This window comes from Salvelinus fontinalis, chromosome 2 (genome assembly GCF_029448725.1).
Source record: "Salvelinus fontinalis isolate EN_2023a chromosome 2, ASM2944872v1, whole genome shotgun sequence".
In the NCBI taxonomy this organism is placed as follows: domain Eukaryota; kingdom Metazoa; phylum Chordata; class Actinopteri; order Salmoniformes; family Salmonidae; genus Salvelinus; species Salvelinus fontinalis.
In genome coordinates this window covers 31,751,753-31,767,242 of record NC_074666.1, presented here as the reverse complement: position 1 = coordinate 31,767,242, position 15,490 = coordinate 31,751,753, and positions in this window count along the sequence as shown.

Below are 15,490 nucleotides of genomic sequence, written 5' to 3'. Positions count from 1 at the left end.
ATGCTTCACGTGTATACATCTGGTAAAATATCTGTCTCGTTGTTCTTTTATTTATATTTTGGAGAAAACCATACAAGAAGTATACAAACTGACAATGATAACATATGCTAGGGGGTACAAATTACAGATTATACAAAGACCTTAAAAGATACACACATATTGATTGTTTTAACAGCTTTCTTATTAGAAGAATGTAGAATAGTCTTAATGTACTGCTCGAATTCCTCATAGAAAACATGGAAAAGTGTTTTTTTATTAGTTAATTTACATTTATGAATATGACATTTTGCCATTAGCACAAATAGATTTGAGGTAAAATTGTTTTTCTGTATCCTTACTATAGTTAAGGAAACCAATTAGCACATTCTCCCATAAAAACAAGTCATTAAGAATATTAACAATGATAAAACTATGAATATCTTTCCATCATTTCTTTACATGTAGACAATGCCAAAATAAATGCAAAACTGTTCTGTCTCATTGTTCTATCTGGCTATCCAGAATCACAATAACACGCCGACTTCAGCCCCATGGAAGGGCGCACATCGTTAGCTGACGTTATCACGAAACGATGTGCGCGCTTCCATGGGGCAGAAGTCAGCGTGTTATTGTGATTCTGGATAGCCAGATTGCTAGCAAGAATGACAAGAATGTGCCATGTGGAGAATCGTAAGTGGCTGGTTTAAACTCGTTTCATCATGTTCTAATTTTGACTGATTTCATGTCAATTGCTAATATGGCTAACTAACTAGCCAACAACTGTAAGGATGTATTTGAGAGACAACAAGTACTCATTACCTAAATGTATTTATGTTTTCAATAAAAATTGGAGACTAAATATAGCTTACCCGCCAGATAATTTTCCATCAATGGATGTCGATTTAACTCGTTTGACTGCTGATTAAGCACTAAGGCACGAGGGATATTGTATATGGCCAATAGACCACGGCTAACGGCTGTTCTTAAGCATGACGCAAAGCGAAGGCCGTTAGCTGTGGTATATTGGTCAAATATCACAAACACCCAGGGTGCCTTATTGCTATTATAAACAACGTAAAAACAACATAAAAATATATTTTTTGTCATACCTATGATAAATGGTCTGATATACCACAGCTTTCAGTCAATCAGCATTCAGGGCTTGAACCCGTTTTTTAATTAAGCAATAAGGCACGGAGGTGTGGTATATGGCCAATATACCACGGCTAAGGGCTATTCTTAGGCATGACACATTGCGGTGGTTCGAGCCCTGAATGCAGATTGGCTGACTGCCGTGGTCTATCAGACCGTATACCACGGTATGACAAAACATTGTTTTACTGCTCTAATACATTGGTAACCCGTTTAGAATTTGCCTAGTTAAATAAGGTTCAATAAAATTAAAAAATAATAATAATAGCACTGGGTTTGTGATATATTGCCAATATACCACAGTTAAGGGCTGGAGAGTTTGAGTCATGAAAGTTGGACAGAGGATCTCAAAATCTCTGAGCAACAAGCACTTGAACAAACTTTTTTTTAAACAATGTTAGGCTATTTTCTGGCAATTGTGCCATTATTATGTGCCAAATTTTAAGACTACAAACAGTTATCAAATGTCCCATTTCCCGAGGTTGACTTGTCATTTCAATAGGCATAGGCAGGCTACAGACTAAAATCTGGGTTTATGATTGTAATTCAACTTTGCCATGGTTTGCTTAGATAGATGGAGCCTCTTATAGGCCTACTGTACATCTTCAGATAGTCTACAGCAGCCTAGGCAAAATGTACGTGAGATGTAAACTGAATGATTTGCTTAGTTCAAATTAACAGACTAATTTATTCAACATGAATAGTTTGGCGATTTCGAGGTAAAAAGTGCTTATGTTTCCCAGTAGCCTGCTGGAATAGGCTACTGAGGATGGGGTCGTAATTTTAATCACTGAATTAAATATTAATATGTATATGTACTGAATATGCTTGTCAACAACAGCCAGTTTTATTGATTTTTATTTATCTAAAGCCTAATCTGACTGACTGTTACCGTCAATCTAATACGTTCTAACAACTGATCGGCAATTGCAATAGAGCTTTGATAACTTCCAATTGAATTAACTAAACATGGCCATTAACAGCCTGCCTCACTGCCTGATAGTCAACAGCAGCAGGTCACAGTGAAATATAATATTTTTTAAAGAGAAATGCCATGGTGGCCACAGTGCAACTTACTATAGAAGTAGGCCAAAAACCCACAACCCATGACCAATACATTTTCACCCAAGACATCAATTTCAAAGTAACCCAATTTTCAGAGAAACCGCAAACATGGCAACCCTGTTTTTGCCCCATAGTTGTATATGCCTCAGTTTTGTTGCTAAACAACCAACCCGAAGACTCTGGGGTATGTATTTGTTTTCAGGTGGAGGGAAAACTGTACAAGTATGAAACTGTTCAGCTAAAGATGTCTGACATTTTAGATAAACAGACAGCCAATTCATTTTACCTTACTATGGCCCAAGTGAAAATTAAATATTTGGTTTCATTCACTTCACAGGTAAATTCTTGAATTTAACTGTCAACTAGCCAGCAGATCCAACCCGCTTGCTTACAATTGCACTAGGGTCGGACAGGCTTTCTGTTTAGATTAAGACACTGCGGAGCCGGGGGCAAGGTATGGCTCGGAAAACTTACCTCAATCCGGGGATGAGACATGCTTTGTACTCCGAATTGTCCCATTATGCCAACTGTTAGATCGAGAAGATTGAACGACTGGTAACCTTCTCAATCTTCTCTGTCGAGGAAGGGGGCAAAATGGGGGATTATGCCAAAAAAGGAGATTAAGTGGGGGACAATAAACAAGAACACACCCCTTCAACTGTAAATAATGCAGAACTAAGTAGCCATGTGTTATGTTGCTGTGACACAGCCCTAGGAACTGTAAATTACAACTTACATTTAGATTAAGCTGTAAATTACTAGTTGAGTTTAAATTAAGCTTGAACCCCGCCATGGCTGCTTACAGCTATATTGTTTAAATGGTTTTGTATTATGATGTCCAACAGGTGACTAAATTAGTGACAGTTGCCTTGTGATTGAAACTGGACACAAATGTAATTAATTAAACACCAATTTATTGAAGTCTGTTTCACAACCCTAGCTTGAACCCCACCATGACTGCTTGCAGCTTTGTGTTTAAATGTTTTTTCATTATGTTGTTCAACAGGGGGCCACTGTAAATGAGTGACGGGTTCTTTGTGACCGAAAACTGGCCACAAATGTAATTAATTAAACACCAATTTATTAAAGTATGCAAAGATAAATAATACTGCACATTTTCACATGAGGGGAACATTGAACATCAGGTCACACTAGATGCCATATCTGTACAAAATGTGGAAAACAACACAGTGAAAGAAATGACAGGATAATGTGTGCCCCATTTCTCTCATTTTGTGCACAAATTTGTTTACATTCTTGTTAGTGAGCATTTCTCCTTTGCCAAGATAATCCATCCACCTGACAGGTGTGGCATATCAAGAAGCTGATTAAACATCATGATCATTACACAGGTGCACCTTGTGCTGGAGAAAATAAAACGCCACTCTAAAATGTGCAGTGTTGTCACACGACACAATGTCACAGATGTCTCAAGTTGAGGGAGTGTGCAGTTGGCATGCTAACTGCATGAATGTCCACCAGAGCTGTTGCATGATAATTGAATGTGCATTTCTCTACCATAAGCATTTCTCTACCAGAATTTGGCAGTACTTCGAACCGGCCTCACAACCGCAGACCACGTGTATGGCATCCTGTGGGGGAGCGGTTTGCAGATGTCAACGTTGTGAACCGAATGCCCAATGGTTGCGGTGGGGTTATGGTATGGGCAGGCATAAGCTACAGACAACGAACACAATTGCATTTTATCAATAGTAATTTGAATGCACAGAGATACAGTGACAAGATCCTGAGGCCCGTTGTCGTGCCATTCATCCACCGCCATCACCTTATGTTTTAGCATGATAATGCGCAGCCCCATGTCGCAAGGATCTGTACACAATTCCTGGAAGCTGAAAATGTCCCAGTTCTGCCATGGCCTGCATACTCACCAGACATGTCACCCATTGAGCATGTTTGGGATGCTCTGGATTGACATATACAACAGCGTGTTCCAGTTCCTGCCAATATCCAGGAACTTCGCACAGCCATTGAAGAGGAGTGGGACAACATTCCACAGGCCACAATCAAATCTATGCAAAGGAGATGTTGCGCTGCATGAGGCAAATGGTGGTCACACCAGATACTGAATGGTTTTCTGATCCAAGCACCTACTTTCTTTTTTTAAGGTATCTTGTGACCAACAGATGCATATCTGTATTCCCAGTCATGTGAAATCCATATATTAGGGCCTAATGAATTTATTTAAATTGACTGATTTCCTAATATGGACTGAAACTCAGAAAAATCTTAGAAATCGTTGCGTTTATGTTTTCATTCAGTGTAGTTGTTTTCATTAACTTGCCCAGTGATTAAACATTTTTTACATTTAGAATGTTCGCATAGAAGATAGATGTGACAATTGTCTGCTAGAGTACGTTTCCATTTAAGTATCTTGTGTCGATTAAAAACAGATGGACGTAATGACGTTAGTGTCGAATACATATGTAGCGGTTGAAGTGTTTCCATTACCCATTTAGGCAAATTGCGACAGCCTGTGTGCCCTCCCACCTACAGTGCACTTGGAAAGTATTCAGACCCTTAGACTTTTTCCACATTTTGGAACGTTACAGCCTTATTAAAAAACAATGTACATGTATTTACCCCATACCCCATAATGAGTAAGCAAATACAGTTTTTTAGACATTTTTGCGAATGTATAAAAAATATCAAACTGCAATATCACATTTACATAAGTATGCAGACCCTTTACTCAGTACTTTTTTGAAGCACCTTTGGCAGCGATTACAGTCTCGGGTTTTCTTGGGTATGACGCTACAAGCTTGGCACACCGGTATTTGGGGAGTTTTTCCCATTCTTCTCTGCAGATCCTCTCAAACTCTGTCAGGTTGGATGGGGAGTGTAGCTGCACAGCTATTTCCAATTGTCTCTCCAGAAAACATATTGCCATGGTGAAACTTGCACTCCTGTAGATCTGAAAAAATTGGATGGTGAAACTTGCCAGCCAACCAGAACAGAAAGGCGAAGCAATTCGGGCATTCTTGAAAGTCAGAACAATCCTTGTCCTGCAAAGAAAAATTATTTTTAAAGTAATTTTTATTTATTTTGCAAGCAGTAGGCATTTAGTGTTGTGCAATATGGTCTCTGATTTTGCACTAGCAGATATATGGAGAGTGCATAATCCACAGCTGAAAGAATATACTTTTTACTCCACTATGCACCAATTATTTTCAAAGATAAATTACATATTACTTTCATCACAGTTAGTGCATTTAATTCAGAAGGTGGAAGTTGTCTATGTCTGATCATCATGCAAATTTATAGAAATTATCAAAATGTATAACTAATGTTCCAAATCATGCCACAAGGTGGAGATTTAATCTCACTCTTTTAAGCCCCTTTTTTTCAATTTTGCTTAAAATGACCCAAATCTAACTGCCTGTAGCTCAGGCCCTGAAGCAAGGATATGCATATTCTTGGTACAATTTGAAAGAAAACAATTTGAAGTTTGTGGAAATGTAGGAAAATATATACACTAGATCTGGTAAAAGATAATACAAAGGGAAAAAAATAAAATAATTTTTGTACCATCTTTAAAATGCAAGAAAGGCCATAATGTATTATTCCAGCCCAGGTGCAATTTTGATTTGGCCACTAGAGGGCAGCAGTGTATGTGCAACGTTTTAGACTGATCCAATGAACCATTGTATTTCTGTTCAAACTGTTTTATCAAGACTGCCCAAATGTGGCTAATTTGTTTATTAATAACTTTATGTTCAAAACAGTGCACTCTCCTCAAACAATAGCATGGTATTATTTCACTGTAATAGCTACTGTAAATTGGACAATTCAGTTAGATTAATAAGAATTTAAGCTTTCTGCCAATATCAGATATGTCTATGTCCTGGGAAATGTTCTTGTTACTTGCAACCTCATGCTAATCGCATCAGCCTACGTTAGCTCAACCTTCTCGCAGGGGACCCACCAATCCTGTTGATTTCTGTAAGCAATTCAGGTCTGATTTACATTCATTTATCCTCCTCAACAGTCTTAAAAAAAAAATATTACCGAACTTGAGTCCACTTTATCCTTACTAATTTGTCAACGGCATAACAGTTTCTCTGCCGAGAAGGAGACAGAATTATTAATTATCAGATCAATGTTACATTCCTCTATGAATTTCTAATTCATAGAGTCAGCCAAACTGATTATCTGGACGGTAATAGACCTAGCCTCCTCTTAGCTAGTAAATTACGCAATAATGATAGCCTTGCTGACATTATTTCCATTCAGTCTGATGATGGTGTAATCTTTTAAGATTCACCATCAATCAATTTACAATTTGAAAAAATTATATGAAAAATAATACAGTTCTGAAGTACAAAATACCTCAGACAGCATTAGACCCTTTTTCAAGGACTTGAATCTACTGCAATTCTCCTCGGATGATGCACTTATAATGCTCAATGAACTGCACAATGCATTAAAAAGACATGAACCAAGGTAAATCCACTAGATGGGATGGTATCCCACAGGAATTATATTTAACCTTTTGGTCTGAACTTTGCCCGATTTTTATTAGAAATGGTGCAAACATCTATTAAAATGTTTTTTTTTCAATAGATATTAATACTGCAATTATCTCTCTGTTACATAAAAAGGTAAAGACCCAACTCTCTGTTCAAGTCATAGGCCTCTCTCCCTCAGATTCTAGCCAAACGTCTTGAAAACATTTTTATCCAAAATAGTTCATCCTGATCAAACAGGTTGTCAAACATACTGTAGATTTGCGTCAGACAATCTGAGACATCGCCTACATATATTATATATTCAAAAGTATGTGGACACCCCTTCAAATTAGTGGATTCTGCTAAAACAGCCACACCCGTTGCTGACAGATGTATAAAATCTAAACACAACCATGCAAACTCCATAGACAAATATTGGCAGTAGAATGGCCTTAGTGAAGAGCTCAGTGACTTGGCACCGTCATAGGATGCCACCTTTCCATCAAGTCAGTTCATCAAGTTTCTGCCCTGCTAGAGCTGCCCCGGAAAACTCTAAGTGCTGTTATTGTGAAGTGGAAACGTCTAGAGCAACAACGGCTAAGCTGCGAAGTGGTAGGCCACACAAGCTCACAGAACGGGACCGGCGAGTGCTGAAGGGCGTAGCATGTAAAAATCGTCTGTCCTCAGTTGCAACACTCACTACCAAGTTCCAAACTGCCTCTGGAAGCAACGTCAGCACAATAACTGTTTGTCGGGAGCTTCATGAAATTTGTTTCCATGGCCGAGCAGCCACAAGCCCAAGATCACCATGCACAAATCCAAGCGTCGGCTCAAATGGTGTAAAGCTCGCCACCATTGGACTTTGGAGCAGTGGAAACTGGGAACTCTGTCACACCCTGATCTGTTTCACTTGTCCATGTGATTGTCTCCACCCACCTCTAGGTGTCGCCCATCTTGCCCATTATATTTATACCTGTGTTCTCTGTCTGTTGCCAGTTCGTCTCATTTGTCAAGTCAACCAGCGTTTTTGTTCTCAGCTCCTGCTTTTCCCAGTCTCTTTTTTCTCGCCCTCCTGGTTTTGACCCTTGCCTGTCCTGACTCTGAGCCACCTGCCTGACCACTCTGCCTGCCTGCCGACCTGTACCTTTGCCCCACCTCTGGATTGTTGACCTCTGCCTACCCTGAGCCTGCCTGCTGTTCGGTACCGTTGCCCCACCTCTAGTTTACTGACCCCTGCCTGCCTTGACCTGTCTATTCCCTGCCCCTGTTGGAATATTAAAACATTGTTGAGTCGACGTGTCTTCATCTGGTTCTTACCTTGATTCCTGATGAACTCGTCAAGGCCGTCCAGCCTCCTATTTACCGTATCCCTGGAGCCTTTAGCTCCAAAAATACGTCAATACCAAGATATAGGACAAATAGTAAGGACACGGGCCACCAAATCTAATTATATGCAGATTACAAATTGTTGTACCTTGACAATGTACAGCAATCCCTCCCTAATGTGTTAAGTATATTCAGACAATTCAGCAGTATATCAAGTTATAAGATCAACCTCACTAAATAATCTCTGCTCACACTTAACAAAGCAATGTTAAATATCAAAATAAACTCAGCAAAAAAAGTAATGTCCCTTTTTCAGGACCCTGTCTTTCAAAGATAATTTGTAAAAATCCAAATAACTTCACAGATCTTCATTGTAAAGGGTTTAAACACTGTTTCCCATGCTTGTTCAATGAACCATAAACAATTAATGAACCTGCACTTGTGGAACGGTCGTTAAGACACTAACAGCTTACAGACGGTAGGCAATTAAGGTAACAGTTAGGACACTAAAGAGGCCTTTCTACTGACTCTGAAAAACACAAAGAAAGACTCCCAGGGTCCCTGCTCATCTGCGTGAACGTGCCTTAGGCATGCTGCAAGGAGGCATGAGGACTGCAGATGTGGCCAGGGCAATAAATTGCAATGTCCGTACTGTGAGATGCTTAAGACAGTGCTACAGGGAGACAGGATGGACAGCTGATCGTCCTCACAGTGGCAGACCACGTGTAACAACACCTGCACAGGATCCGTACATCCGAACATCACACCTGCGGGACAGGTACAGGATGGCAACAACTGCCCAAGTTACACCAGGAACGCGCAATCCCTCCATCAGTGCTCAGACTGTCCTCAATAGGCTGAGAGAGGCTGGACTGAGGGTTTGTAGGCCTGTAGTAAGGCAGGTCCTCAACAGACATCACCGGCAACGACGTTGCCTATGGGCACAAACCCACCGTCGCTGGACCAGACAGGACTGGCAAAAAGTGCTCTTCACTGACGAGTCGCGGTTTTGTCTCACCAGAGGTGATGGTCGGATTCACATTTATCGTCGAAGAAATGAGCGTTGCACCAAGGCCTGTACTCTGGAGCGGGATTGATTTGGAGGTGGAGGGTCCGTCGTGGTCTGGGGCGGTGTGTCACAGCATCATCGGACTGAGCTTGTTGTCATTGCAAGCAATCTCAACGGTGTGCGTTACAGGGAAGACATCCTCCTCCCTCATGTGGTACCCTTCCTGCAGGCTCATCCTGACATGACCCTCCGACATGACAATGTCACCAGCCATATTGCTCGTTCTGTGCATGATTTCCTGCAAGACAGGAATCTCAGTGTTCTGCCATGGCCAGCGAAGAACCTGGATCTCAATCCCATTGAGCACGTCTGGGACCTGTTGGATCGGAGGGTGAGGGCTAGGGCCATTCCCCCCAGAAATGTCCGGGAACTTGCAGGTGCCTTGGTGGAAGAGTGGGGCAACATCTCACAGCAAGAACTAGCAAGTCTGGTGCAGTCCATGAGGAGGAGATGCACTGCAGTACTTAATGCAGCTGGTGGCCACACCAGATACCGACTGTTACTTTTGATTTTGACCCCCCCCCCCCTTTGTTCAGGGACACATTATTCCATTTCTGTTAGTCACATGTCTGTGGAACTTGTTCAGTTTGTCTCAGTTGTTGAATTTTGTTATGTTCACGCAAATATTTACACATGTTAAGTTTGCTGAAAATAAACGCAATTGACAGTGAGAGGACATTTCTTTTTTTGCTGAGTTTAGAACCGAAGATACCAATTATGACCAATTTTAAATACCTGGCCATTGACATTTTTCACTCTCTAAATAAACATTTTTGAAGAACCATAAACAAGTCACAACTGAAATTACAGCAGATCCTGACAGATGGTTTAATCTAACATTTAACTTTTATCAGGTCAAATTTCGATAGTTAAAATGAATGTCTTTCTTTGTTAGCATGTTTCCTTTGCCCACGCCATTTTGCCCACGCCATTAGGGTACTGGGAAAAGATTAAAAGTTCAGTCTTTGAATTTTTTTATGGAAAGGGAAACGTCCCAGAATTAAAATGACTACACTCCAGCAACCTAAAGGTTTTGGGGTCTAGGTTTACCTAACTTTAAATCAAATGCTTTGTCTCTAGTGCTCTGCCCACTTAAGAAATGGTTTGATTTAGGGAGTCCCATTGAGTCAACCACTCTCATTCCATCCACTTACTGAGTTTTTAGGTAGCCAAAACAGTGGAGGTTTTGCATCCAATCTATTTTAGAAGCCCTCTGTAAACCAATAGGAATAGTTACCGTATGGAATGCAGATTTTAAAGACTACAAACAAAATATAGATTGGAAAAGAGTCTGGAACAATATCCCAAAGTCCTCCTGAACTACAAATTAATTCATAGATTTGATTTGACTACGCGGAAACGCTGCCAATTTAAACGTGCTCCTATTCAAAATTGTCTGTTGTATTCTCAAATAAATATTGGAACCTACATGCATGCACATGACTGCCCCAGCATGATGACCTTTTGGTCACAGGTTGCCAGGTCTGTGTCAAGCATAGTTGGTCCCGCCATTCCCTATCTCCCCAATATATTATTGTTGAACAATGACTCTTCACTGACTCTCACAGTACCCCAGAAACTACTGTGGTTGTCGGGACTGACTGTGGCAAAAAGAATGTTAGTGAACAAATGGAAGCCTCCATATAAACTCAGCATAACTCAATGGCTACAAAACATCCTTGACGTCCTTTCACTAGAGATTTCCATAGCTAGTTTGAACAGCGCCAAGGAAACAAAATTAGATGCATTCAATAGATGAGTTAATCAAATAAAATTTTACTTGTCACATGCGAATACAACAGGTAGACCTTACCGTGGAAATGCTTACTTACAAGCCCTTAACCAACAATGCAGATCAAGAAATACATTTAAGAAAATATTTACTAAATACACTAAAGTAAAAAATTAAATAAAGTAACACAATAAAATAACAATAATGAGGTGATATTAACTCAGTACCCTTACCCCTGTATGTGCGTGGGTTCAGGTTAGTCCATTTAAAAAATAAAAATAAACTTTTCAGTTTTATTTTTGTTTTACTTATTTAATAGAATTATATTTGTTTTTATATTTCTTAATAATTTTGTCCAATATTTTAATTAAATTTTCTTTATCCCAGCCCCCTCCCCGCAGGAGGCCTTTGGCCTTCCGGTAGGCCGTTATTGTAAATAAGAATTTACTCAAATAAAGGTTCAATAAATAAATAAAAATAGTAGAGGTAATTTGTACATGTAGGTAGGGGTAAAGTGACTATGCATAGACAACAAACAGCGAGTAGCAGCAGTGTAAAAACAAGGGGGGGGGGGGGGGGGGGGTGTCAATGTAAATAGTCCGGGTGGCCATTTGATTAATTGTTCAGCAATCTTATGGTTTGGGGGTAGAAGCTGTTAAGGAGCCTTTTGGACCTGGACTTGGCGCTCCAGTACTGCTTGCTGTGTGGTAGCAGAGAGAACAATCTATGACCTGGTTGACTGGAGTCTTTGACATATTTTGGGCCTTCATCATTCCCGAGAAGGTGAGAGTGGTGGTGGATTGACACCGCCTAATATATAGGTCTGGGATGGCAGGAAGCTTGGCCCCAGTGATCTACTGGGCTGTACGCACTACCCTCTGTAGTGCCTTATGGTCGGATGCCGAGCAGTTGCCATACCAGGAGGTGATGCAACCGGTTAGGATGCTCTCGGTGGTGCAGCTGTAGAACTTTGAGGATTTGGGGACCCATGCCAAATATTTTCAGTCTCCAGAGGGGTGAAATTTGGTAAAACTAATTTAAGTTTCCCTGCATTAAAGTCCCCGGCTACTAGGAGCGCCACCTCTGGGTGAACGTTTTCTTGTTTGCTTATGGTGGAATACAGCTCATTCAATGCTGTCTTAGTGCCAGCCTCAGTCTGTGGTGGTATGTAAACAACTATGAAAAATACAGATTTAAACTCTCTAGGTAGATAGTGTGGTCTACAGCTTATTATGAGATACTCTACCTCAGGCGAGCAATAGCTCAAGACTTCCTTAGATATTGTGCACCAGCTGTTATTTACTAAAATACATAGTCTGCCGCCCCTTGTCTTACCAGACGCCGCTGTTCTATCCTGCCGGTGCAGCGTATAACCAGCCAACTGTATGTTGATAGTGTCGTCGTTCAGCCACGACTCCATGAAGCATAAAATATTACAGTTTTGAATGTCCCGTTGGTAGTTTAATCTTCCACATAGGTTATCGATTTTATTCTCCAAAATTTGAGAGGCTTATGGCGATTCACACCTTCCGACCACATTTTCGGATCATACATAATTGGGCTTTTACTCACCTGCTTCTCTCTGTCCGCTCTTCATGCGCGTCTATTCCGCCGTCAGTCTTTTTACACTGAACAAAAAGATCAACGCAACATGTGAAGTGTTGGTCCCATGTTTCATGAGCTGAAATAAAAAATTGCAGAAAATTTTCAGACGCACAAAAAGCTTATTTCTCTCAAATTTTGTGCACAAATTTGTTTACATCCCTGTTCGTGAGTGTCGCTCCTTTGCCAAGATAATCCATCCACGTGACACGTGTGGCATGTCAAGAAGCTGATCATTAAACAGGTGCACAGCATGATCACTAAACAGGTGCACCTCGTGCTGGGGACTATAAAAGGCCACATTAAAAATGTGCAGTTTTGTCACACAACACAATGCCACAGATGTCTCAAGTTTTGGGGGAGGGTGCAATTGGCATGCTGACTGTAGGAATGTCCACCAGAGCTGTTGCCAGAGAATTCAATGTTCATTTCTTTACTATAAGCAGCCTCCAATGCCGTTTTAGAGAATTTGGCAGTATGTCCAACCGGCCTCACAACTGTGTAACCATGCCAGCCCAGGACCTTCACATCCGGTTTCTACACCTGCGGGATTGTCTGAGGTGAGGGTGGGGGGTGCTCAGGAGTATTTATTTCTGTAATAAAGCCCTTTTGTGGGTAAAAACATTCTGATTGGCTGGGCCTGGCTCCCCAGTGGGTAGGCCCAGGGTTCCTCTGGGAATAGAGAAGGCAGGCAGGGCACTCTGGCATCACCCCAGGTGAGTAGGCACCATACTCATCCAGAGCCCTCTGCTGCACTTATGTTTGTCTCTGTCACTTCTCCGGATTTTTCCCTGCATTCCCAGTATAAGGCGCTAGTAGATTCAGGCGCGGCTGGGAATTTCATTAATAAAAATTTAGCTCATAGTTTAGGGATTCCTATTGTTTCTGTGGATATGCCTTTCCCTATTCATGCCTTAGATAGTCGACCAATAGGGTCAGGGTTTATCAGGGAGGTCACCGCACCTTTGTCTATGATAACGCAGGAGGGTCACAAGGAGAAGATTAGTCTTTTCCTTATTGATTCCCCTGCGTATTCTGTGGTGCTAGGCCTACCCTGGTTAACTTATCATAACCCCACTGTTTCTTGGCCACAGAGGGCTCTCACGGGGTGGTCGCGAGAGTGCTCAGGTAGGTGTGTAGGGGTTTCCGTTGGTGCTACTACGGTGGAAAGTCCAGACCAGGTCTCCACCGTGCGCATTCCCCCAGAATATGCCGATTTGGCACTTGCCTTCTGTAAAAAGAAGGCGACTCAATTACCACCCCATCGACAGGGGGATTGTGCGATAGATCTCCTGGTAGACGCTGCATATCCCAGGAGTCACGTGTATCCCCTGTCGCAAGCGGAGACAGTGGCTATGGATACATATATCTCTGAATCCCTGCGTCAGGGGTTCATTCAGCCATCCATTTCACCCGCCTCTTCGAGTTTCTTTTTTGTGAAGAAGAAGGATGGCGGTTTACGCCCGTGCATTGATTATCAAGATCTCAATAAAATCACGGTAAAATATAGTTACCCGCTACCTTTGATCAATACAGTAATGGAGTCAATGCGCGGGGCCCGCTTCTTCACAAAATTGGATCTCAGGAGTGCGTACAATCTGGTGCGTATTAGGAGGGGTGATGAGTGGAAGACGGCATTTAGCACCACCTCAGGTCATTATGAGTACCTGGTCATGCCATATGGGTTGATGAATGCTCCATCAGTCTTCCAATCATTTGTAGATGAGATCTTCAGGGACCTGCACGGGCAGGGTGTAGTGGTGTATATCGATGATATTTTGATATACTCCGCTACACGCGCCGAGCATGTGTCCCTGGTGCGCAGGGTGCTTGGTCGCCTGTTGGAGCATGATCTATATGTCAAGGCTGAGAAATGCTTGTTCTTCCAACAATCCATCTCCTTCCTAGGGCATCAGATTTCCACTTCAGGAGTGGAAATGTAGAGCGACCGCATTACAGCCGTGCGTAATTGGCCGACTCCAACCACGGTAAAGGAGGTGCAGCGTTTTTTAGGGTTTGCCAATTACTACCGGAGATTTATCCGGGGTTTTGGTCAGGTTGCAGCTCCCATTACCTCACTGCTAAAGGGGGGACCGGTGCGCTTGCAGTGGTCGGCCGAGGCGAATAGGGCTTTTGGACAACTGAAGGCTCTGTTTACCTCGGCGCCTGTGTTGGCTCATCCGGATCCCTCTTTGCCATTCATAGTAGAGGTGGACGCATCCGAAGCTGGGATAGGAGCAGTGCTCTCTCAGCGTTCAGGTGTGCCACTGAAGCTTCGCCCCTGTGCTTTCTTTTCGAAGAAGCTCAGCCCGGCGGAGCGAAACTATGATGTAGGGGACCGAGAGCTGTTAGCTGTCGTAAAAGCCTTGAAGGTGTGGAGGCATTGGCTTGAGGGGGCTAATCACCCTTTTCTCATCTGGACTGATCACCGCAACCTGGAGTACATCCGGCAGGCGAAGAGACTAAATCCTCGCCAGGCAAGGTGGGCCATGTTTTTCACTCGTTTTGTGTTTACGCTTACTTACAGACCAGGCTCCCAGAACGTCAAGGCAGACGCATTGTCTCGGCTGTATGACACAGAGGAGCGGCCCATGGATCCCACTCCCATACTCCCAGAGTCGTGTTTGGTGGCGCCGGTAGTGTGGGAGCTGGACGCGGACATTGAGCGGGCGTCACGTGCAGAGCCCTCTCCTCCTGAGTGTCCAGCTGGTCGTCTGTACGTTCCGTCTGCTGTCCGCGACCGATTGATTTATTGGGCTCACACATCACCCTCCTCTGGTCATCCTGGGATAGGTCGGACGATGCGCTGTCTTGATGGGAGCTACTGGTGGCCCACTTTAGCTAAGGACGTGAGGATTTATGTTTCCTCCTGTTCGGTGTGCGCCCAGTGCAAGGCTCCTAGACACCTGCCTAGAGGTAAGCTTCTACCTTTACCCGTTCCTCAACGGCCGTGGTCGCACCTGTCAGTGGATTTTTTGACTGATCTTCCACCTTCACAGGGTTACACCACGATCCTGGTCGTTGTGGATCGGTTCTCTAAGTCCTGTCGTCTTCTCCCTTTGCCTGGTCTCCCTACGGCCTTACAAACTGCAGAGGCCC